We start from the raw sequence: 10,000 nt of genomic DNA, 5'->3' as shown, positions 1-10,000 counted from the left end.
TCAATTGTATGCTTGCTTACTACAGTATTTTTATACTCCTCTATCCAACCTGAATTTAAATCTCTCAATTGTGAAGAGTTATTTACTACCCTTGGAAAAGTGTTCCAGGACCTGACAGATCTCACTATTATAAAGCTGTTTATTGCATTAAATTTAACTGTCTTTTTTCTTCCATTTCATTCCATCCTCCTGGTTATATTCCATTGCATTAATAGTGCTGAGTCGCTTTTTCTCTGTTGCACTTACCCCTCTCATTACTTTAAGATTGCTCTTAGGCCCCTCAACCATTGTTGGATAAGATTATTTATAAAACCTCTTTTTCTTCATAAATCTTAGCCCTTTCATAGCCTTTGCTGTTTCTCTGAATTCATTCCAGTCTATCTCCATGTGTATGTTTTACATTTAGAATAATGTAGTTCACAACAGTTTTTCCAGCCACAATATGTCATATGTAAGTATTAAGTATTAAAAAAAATCACTCTGTGGATTGCCTGTCTGTATTTTAGGATTATGATGTTGCTATTTCCTGCACACTTAGCATCTTTCACTGTTTGTGAATCATGTGAACTAGACTTTCACATGATAAGTCTAAGTGCTTAAGTTCTGTGTTGCATCAGTTTTAAATCAAGTGTTCTCTTCTGTAAGGAGCTGTATCTATTCTGAAGAGAAATGAGAGGTTCTGCATAACGTTTTCCATCATGGATTTACAGTGCCGTTTGGCAAAGTAATATGCCAGTTATTCATAAGAACAAAAACACAGTGAACTCAAAATATCCAGTCTTTTTTTTTTTTCTTACCACAGGTTAAAATTAGAATAAAATAATCGGCTAGATATAAACTTGGTGAACTTACAGTTTCCAGCTGCATTTTTCCTTTACCACCTGAAAATGTGAGGCTAACTGCCCTGGGTCCAATTTTGAACCTGTTTACCCAAGTGTAAATAAGCGATAACTCTGTTGAAATTGAGAACATATAGAATGTAAGAATAGCAAGTTGGGACCCCTAGGTGATATTATTTGCCAGCACAGATTTTCCCAGTACAATAAATGGAAATGATCCAAGAGAAGAAAACAATGAAGCTATCTGTGGTGGTGTGCTGTGAAAGAATAACAGAGAAAAAGCATTGTTGCTGAAGAAAGCAGCTGGAGTTGTAAGGGTACCCTTCTTGCAAGGTATTTGTGATGCTGTAATCAATTCTCGAAAAACCAGAGCATTAATGAATGGGCTATTATACAACAACTTACTCCAAGGCTTGGTTCTTTTCCAAATGATTGTCAGGCAGTGTGAATATGTTGGCCCTGGGCCTTTGATTCAAGCCTAAAAGTACTCTTCAGAGATGCTACTTCCCCGTGCAATTCTCCCATACGCTACAAATTGCAGATTCATGGTTAGTTGTTGTGCCACTGACCGCAGCAGGCCGTGGTCTACAGCAAAGCCTATATTCGGAGAGATTAAATAACATATAAGCTTTCTTTAGGGCAACATCACACCATGCAAATAATATGCTAAGGCCTTCCTTGCTATGTGGCAAGCCCACCTTCTGCTTTATGTCTCCTAGCACAGCAGAACTCTTGTGTAGGGTGACAAGAAAATGAGCTTTGGGAAGACAGCCTTTGATTTTCAGGTGCCACATAATTTTTAAAATTATTAATACAACTGACACAGTTTGAAAAACTCTCTTTGATTTTGCTTCACTTTTTGTGAAGTACCCATAAAAAGTGACGTTACAGCAAAATAGTCTCACTAGCAATTTCTACGATGAAAATGCATGGAAACAGAGTATGAGAAAAGGGGCAAAAAAGAGTCGTAGAAAATGAGAAACAGAAATTAATCAGTGATACATGGCCTTGCTGAGGATACAGAGTGAAAGCAGATTTCTTGCATTGTTTTGAAGGTTTTAAAGAAGGAAAAAATAGCATATTTCAAGCTGGGGTTTAACTGGTATTTGGAAGACTTCCAGTGGTCACTGACTGATTGAGCCTTGTGCTTTAAAATAAAATACAAATGGCTTGATAAACCACTGGGAATTTGTGTAGCCAAGGAAAAGAAGGGGGGTGGGCAGAGGCACATTTCTAATTTTCATCTGCACCAGTCCTTGTCTTGTGTCAAGGATTTCTTGTAAAAGGAAGTCTGGGGATGTAAAGGATATATGGGCCATAGAGCTCTCAGAGCATTTCCTGGGTGATCCAACAGCCAGGGCCTCAGTGTTCGCTGCTCTGCACACCCCCTTTTTTTGTAAAAGCATTCAGAAATTCTGTTACATTTTGAGTGTGCTAAGTAACAAATGCACAAGGCAGACATGCTTAAATGAAAAAGAATTGAAACACTGTTTTCTAGGATCTATAAATACATTTATTCAGTATAGAGAATTAAAGCCTGAAAATTGTTCTTAAAAAGAAAATCACTTAAAGCAATAAAAAAAACCCAAACATACATGAAGATAGATGATGCAGATACCAATCTTGGTTGAGTTATCAGTGCCAAGGGACAGATGGCATGCACTGACGCATGCTAATAATCATACAGATCAGCGTTTAGTACACTAATTGTCAACATGAAAAAAAAACATGATAGATTATCTATTGTTATTTTCTATTATTTTCATTCAGTGCTGCTGGGAAACATGTATTACTGGGGCTCTACATCAGTAGTAGTGAGTGTTCAACTAAGCGTAACCCCATGTGATAACAGAAAGTATATTTTTAACTTTCTACTTCATACTTTTCTTCATTCTCCTCCATATTCAGAAGTGACTATAGGGCCACACTAAAATTAAGTGCCCATACAAGTGTCTACAGCACTTGAACAGCATGTACTGTTCAAGAGGATAATACATGAACCACAACCACATAGGCTCAACTTCTTTATACATTCAATGGGGAAACCAAGACCAAGATATCATTAGAAATTTAGCTAGTTGTCTTCCACCAACACAAGTGAGAAACCAGTGAACTACAGCATCCCATTCTCACAACTATGGATAGGGCCTGCAACAGTGAGGTTCTCAGCTTCAGTGTTTCAGCCAAGAAGCTCAGTGAGTTGAAATCCTTCTCTGGTGTTTCTGAAGAATTGTTAGCCTACCTCTTCCAACAGAAAGTCTGGGGAGCCAGCCACACCATCCTAGAGATGATGGTAGCAACTTAATGATATAAATGGTTGTCTACTGGAGACATACCCTAAGCCCTGGACCCGTTCATTTTGCTAGTACAAACACAGGCAATCTTAGTCACCTGGATCCACAAGGTATTGTTACAGGAGACGAGGTGGTGTGATCTGTAGCTGGACCTCCTCTGTGGACTTTCAGCAGGACTCCTTTGAGTTCACCTGGGCAGGCATTAGGATGACATGAAATATTCCCCATTCTAGCATTTGTGCCACAGCGAGAAGACCAAGATGGCATCAGCAGCAAAAGAAATGATGGATGAACATCTTCAGGGCAGACATTTGATTTGGAGGATTCTTGTTACTTCTGCAGTTGAGGGTAGATTATATAGTTCCTGCCCCAAAGGCTTGCTCCTAACTACTCCAGGGAAGAAGTTATGCTATACTGCACTGTAATAATCCCTCATCGTTCCTAGTAGGCTGCCGTGTTTTTCCATTTCCTTTAGTTTGCTTGGCCACAGGGCTTCTACATTTTTTCATTTACTTTTATGTAACAAGAATATCAGGTAGAAAGATTAAGTGGCTTGATGCTTGGCTGATTCATTACTTAGGTTTATTAACTAAGATAGTCAGTGTGGAGCATTAGAGGGAGATTGGTAGAAAGGGGGTGGGATGGGCATGAGATATTATTTCAGATTGTTTATCTTCCTATTGTGTTCAACAGCAATAAACACCAGGGTCTCTCCACACCGCAAAATGAAGACTAAATTTCTCTACTTTTGACTTTTCTCAAATACTGGATTAATATAGCAGTAGTAGTATACCAGCAATATACTGGTAGTAGCCTACTAGTAAACAGTAGAAATATAATCAGCAAGCAGTAGAAAAATTCCTGTGATGACAGCAAAGGGTTTGTACAGTACAGGAGGTAGGAATAAATGATCCTAGAGTCTTTTCCAGCCTTGAAAGTCAATGAAGTCTAATGCAGCTTGAAATCCCTCACGCACACCAAAGACCCTAGGAAGAACAGCTGTATTAAATTGGACTTAAAAGCCACCATCCTTGGCACTGTCCAGTAGTCTCCAGCACAGAGGTGAGTAGTGTGGTTTTCCAATGGTATAAATTATAACCTGCTTCCAGTTTTGACTCCATTATTCCAAATTCATGAGCTGATTGAAAAAAGGGCTCTGATATTGCTGAATACAATACATTGGGCCATGAAGGAATAGTCTTAGATATGCATCCCCATAAATTAAACTGAGATAACTACATAATTTTACTGAACATTAAACAGCCTCTTCATTTGCTGAGAACTACAGCCTGATTTCAAAAGCTGTCCTCTGCTGAAATCTTCCATATCCTGTTCTTAATCTCCTAAGCCATCTCAACCCTGGAGCACAAATATTAGAGAGGGAGATGCATTTTCATTCCATGTGCTTCCTCTGCTTGGATGTGAACAGCATTCACAATATCTTAGCTAGCCCATGTGCAAAGAGGACTTGGTTTTGTCAGCATCTGTTGCTTCGAAGTGAAGTGAGCTGCATGACCTCTTCCATCATCAAATGCAATTCACCACTGTTAAAAAGAACCCGTACCATATTCTTGCTTCAGTAAACACTTAAAGCTCCATCTTACAAGCAGTTAGCTCTTTCTCTTCTTCCTCTGTTTCTCCCATTACAATGCTGTTCCCAAACTTCAGTGGAAGCACGACTAGGAATGTCTAATTTCAAAATATATACATATTACTTTTCAGATAATCCCCACTATTCCTGTGCCATGCTTTACCTTAAACAATTCTCTTTCTTTCCTTCATCTTCCCTCAAACAATTACAAAGAACAGCCAAAGCCTTTCTCAGACATTACTTTTAGCCAAGTTCTTATACTCTCTGCACTGAAGCCAAGATGACCAAGACAGAAACACTCGAGAGGAGTCTTCTAAATTTGCAAGATTTTACAAGTTTATAAAAGTGAGCTTTGACTCAAATTAAATTGTATTTCTATTAAAGTTCATCCTGTCTGCTCCTGTATCTGTTCAAACTGTCTATAATTTCTAGAAGTCTTATGGTTATCAAGTATTCCAGCACTGAACTTAAGCAGCCAGCCTGGTTTCTCAGGTTAATCTAGATTGATTCCATATGGGGCATCCTTTGGTATCATGTGGAGAGCCTGACAATGTGCTTATGCAGTTTGGATTACACTTTATATGAAATAAAATTACGCTCGGGGGAAAAAAAATCTCTTTCCTTGGTTAATATTGTTACCAGGAAGAACTTACTTCCTTTCTTCCTTCTGCTGCCCATACTCCTGGTTATATTTGGGGGTCACTGCGTCCAGCCAAGCCCCACGTTTCTGGCAGATTAAAGATGTGTTTCACTCTCTTGTTTTTTTAGATAGTTGAACTAAACTATCACCAATGTCTTTTCTGGCCCCAAAATAAGAAAATTAAGTGGCCTGTATCAGCCCTAACCTTGTACTGCTTATTGAGATGAATAATTCAATTTACTTCCATGGGTCTAATATGAATGAGACAGGGGGATGCAGGAGCAGATTCCCCCTGGCTGGTTTGAGCCAGCTGTGAGATCTGGGACCTGCAAAGCCTAGGCATACTGGGCAGGATAAAGGGGAAGGTGATGACCCTTTAATGCTCCCCTGGTTAAAATATCTCCATTTACATGTGGTTTAGATAGCTTAATAAGGGAAATGCAAAGCTTACTTCTGCAGCTACAGCTTTCAGACCTTTTTTCTCCTTGGCTTTCAGGTGTAGAAAATGATGTTTAGATATGCTCTGGGCATTGGATGCTAACCAAGACTGTCAAGCACTTAGGTGCTCTCAGAGACTTCTAGCTGCTCACTTGGAGCAAGCGTTTTCCACTGAGCAGAGAAGCAGGATATTGGAGTCAAGATTATGTCCCCCCCATCCCCCAGCACTGAATCAAATAAAACCTTCCTCCACCCACACATTGCTATCTCAGCTTAACAACAAAAACAACCTGCCAATCTCTCCCCACACAGAAACCTTCAGAGTTTTCATCAAAAGTAAAGGAAAGGTACTGCAAAATTTTTCAACACGCCAGACAGAAATTGCCATCATTCCTTTCAAATCATCTGCTGTTATTTTCTCTGAAACCACTGGATGAATCAGTTCAGGAGCAAAGGAGTGGGGTATTTCCTGTACCAAAAACATGGTACAAGTAAATACAAGAAAGTTTTGTTCCCCTCTAGAGGAGCACTTGTTGGCCAGATCTGTCGGTGTTTGCTGAGTAAAACTTCCATCCGGAAAGTCAGAGAGGCAAAAGCAAATGGGATCCTTTAAATGCAGTTGTAGGTATGGGGGAGACTAATCTGGGCAAGGCTACCAACACAAAAAAAAAGTAAATTCAAGAAAGACCTACTCCAAACAGGGACAAGAAAAGAGACAGGAAAATAACACAGTGAGATTCAATCTTGATAAAGCTGAAACAGCTAGGGAAAAGGAAAGCATCCAAAACATTTGCAGTGGCAAGGAACAAAGAGAACTAAAGATAAATAGAGTGTGATGGAAAGAATATGGCAGAATAAAAAACTGAATTTAGGTCCTCCCAGACCTGGTTATTACCGTAGCCATGGGGCTGTGATGACTTACTAGAAGCAAGCTGGAGAAATTAATTTATATTAATAAGGGATTCATAAGAGTAAATTGTTTATCCAAGCTGTAGGCTATGCAAGGCTTTGGAGTACCACATCGCTTAATGATGTGTTAAAAAACACAATCAGGAACTCATTTGAATCATTCGCATTATTTCAAACCTTTCTCAGTATGCCCCTCTCTAATCTGCAAACATGGACTCAGCCCATGAATTTATCTGGATCACAGCATCCTGCAAGTCTTCATTGACCACATTCATGCTAGTGAATAACAGAGAGGTTACACACCATTCTCAGGACAACATATGGCCAAACTCTTAAGCCAACCAGCTAAAACCTCCATTGCCCTTCTGCTCCCCAGGTGGCTTTATCCATACCACCCATTGTGAACCTATGGTCTCTGTTACCCACCCAAAGCATTATCCAGGCTCTTTCAGGGAAGGCACTGCTCATCCTGGACCAAAAAACAATTAGGGATTGTGCTGACAAATTACACAGTGCGGACAACTGCGAGCAGGCTGTTGAGTCCCTTTCCTGGCCCTCTGCACCTCAGTGGTGTAGGTTCAGCTTATGGGGTACCCATCCAGCTATGCTGAACTGAAGGGAACCAGCATATACATGGATAAAGGTGACACTTAAGTAAGTCATCATAAGTAGCAGTAGTCCTTATGGGCATGTCTTTTGCTGAACAGACAAGGTATGAGGAGCACGCTGAGTGGACAGCAGATGATGGAAGATGTACAAGCTTGAACATAACTTTTCTCTTACCTGTGAGTCACTTACCAAGTTTTGGGTTTTTTGATGGTCTTCACCACTGCTGTAAAACAAGATTAATTACAAATTGTATAGGATTATTCTTTGAAACCCCTTTTTGGCTTAATCTTGTTTTTCAGCTCTGTTCACTATGCTGTGCCACAAGATGGACAAAATGGAGTCTTTGAGCCCATTTCACTCGTTTCTTCTTTGGGTGGTTTTGATGCTATATGAGAGTGTGTATAAATTTCTGTACATGTGTTTTTGTTCATGTAAACAGACCTTGGCTGTTTTCAACCAAATTTAAAAGAAGGTTGAAAAACTCAGATATGGTAAATTGCTAAAACACTTATTAAAATAAGAAAGGGAAAATAAACACTTATATGACTAGTGCAAACCAGATTTCATTTATTCCACTGCTCATAGAACAAGCACTTTTTTGCTTTAAATTTAAGTCTCATTGCATATTTAGCCCTTTGGTATTTCATGCAAATCATCACACAGGAAAGTACATTAATCTAAGATTCCCAGCCATGACACAGTTTCTGACATTTACATTGAAGTGAAATCTGTGAGGAATATGAAGCCAATTCCTGTGTTATATGCATGAGAAATAAACTGTGTCATTAGCATTCAGGGTGTTTTAGACCTCCTTTTCTGCTGTAAATCACTATAATTTTGCAGAATTTATTTGTAATTTGCTGACAGCTTCCTACTATTGAAACTTAAAAACTGGAAAACAGTATTTCATTTATCCATCTTGGACATTTTCTGTTAATAGTGCCATTGAAACACAGACCTGCACTTAAAAAAACCTCAACAAACACAGCAACAGAAAGGGGAAACCTTCCCATCAAGACCTATTATATAATAGCTCCCCTGGGGAAGTGATGAGCACATAATTTCTTGAAATACCGAACATGAGCTTTTTCAAAACCAACAAGTGTGCACTGGAGAGAAAACCTCTACTGGCAAAGAATCAGACCATTTAATAGTCCTTTCCTATCTCTACAGTCTGTGATTCTGTGAAGATCTCTAGGGGCCAAATGAGCCACAGATATTTTGACAATACTTTCCAGTAGTTTGTTATCAGTCACAAGTGAGAAAACAGCTGGGGAGTTACTAGAGCAGTTCGTGGAATTTCCCAAACCAGGTCAGACTGAGCAACCTGTCACCTTGGTACATGATAGATCCAAGAGTGGAAGTGATTAATACCATGTAACATCTAACTATGCTACCCATACTGCTCTGCTGTAAAGACCTATGCCTGTCATTAACAAAGACATTGTTCATTAATCCCGTACTAATTTCATGAGGAAAATTCAGAAAAACAAGGATGAAGACAACAAAAACTGATGAGGCAGGGGAACAACATTTTTCTTTTTTTCCTAGATTTCTTTCCAGTGCACCCCTGTTGACCCACCTATCTCCAGGCTCTGGTCTGCAACCAGACAGCCAAGGGCAGCGGCTTTGCTCAACAAACAAGCTTGTGTACCCACTGCATGTGGATTTTGCCTATGAATCACCTTCTGATGTTGTTCCAGGTCTTTTCTGTGCATTTATTAAAAACCATTCCAAGAGTGGGATGGACATCAGACGAAAGACGGCTCGGTAGAAGAAGCTGTAATTTCATATGGAATTGCTTCAGGACTTATCAGTCTGAGGAAACTGCACAGATGTTGTATTTCTAAGCATTAACTTATCACTGAATAGGCGCTGTTTTAACATAATTTATATTTCAGTCTTGGGATTTCCCTGACAACCTTCTCCAAATCATTTCTAGCTGTTAATGTCCTGTCAGATTTAATGACTCTGGCTTCTTTGACAGTTTTATCCTTAATGTGAAATAAATGCCTTCCTGATGCTTCACTGTGTGTTGCTAATGGGGTAGTAGCTTAGCATTTTTATTCATGTTTGTCTTTTGGTCTTCAGAGGCCAATCAAAGCTGGCCGCTAAAGGCCACGAAATGGATCCTGATGGCTTCACTGAAAGTTAGACCAGTCTTCTGGACAGGTGGGACTGCAATGGTCACTGAGGCAGTTGTGGAGGGGGATAAATCTCAAAGGAAGCCACTCCTACTAGATAACCAAGGACAGACGAGTTACTTGAGAGACAAAATATTTTTGCCAGAGGAAGCAGAAAGAAGGGAAAGTATTGGGGCTTGTAGGACATTATCACAGGCACAGGATCAGCTGCTTTAAGCATAGGTCAGAGGAGGGAAAATTTTTGCTCACTTGAACTTCTTTTACTCCATACAGCCAAATATCCAGGTTTCACTGTGTACACAATCTAGTCACAGCACCACAACCTGTATAACCAGCCCTCATGTATCAACCACAGGTATTTACTCCAGACACAGAGAGGTCTGGCATTTCTTTACTCAGCCCTTGTAAGCAACAATATACTTGACTTAGGTCAGAAATCCTCCATAAGACTGTACTGACTCCCTCTGCTCTTGTAATGTAGGAGAAAACCTGTTCAAAAGCATCTTTGAACTACAATTCCCTGATCTATCAAATGC

Source organism: Nyctibius grandis, chromosome 7, assembly GCF_013368605.1.
Source record: "Nyctibius grandis isolate bNycGra1 chromosome 7, bNycGra1.pri, whole genome shotgun sequence".
In the NCBI taxonomy this organism is placed as follows: domain Eukaryota; kingdom Metazoa; phylum Chordata; class Aves; order Nyctibiiformes; family Nyctibiidae; genus Nyctibius; species Nyctibius grandis.
Note: the sequence above shows the minus strand (reverse complement) of the source record.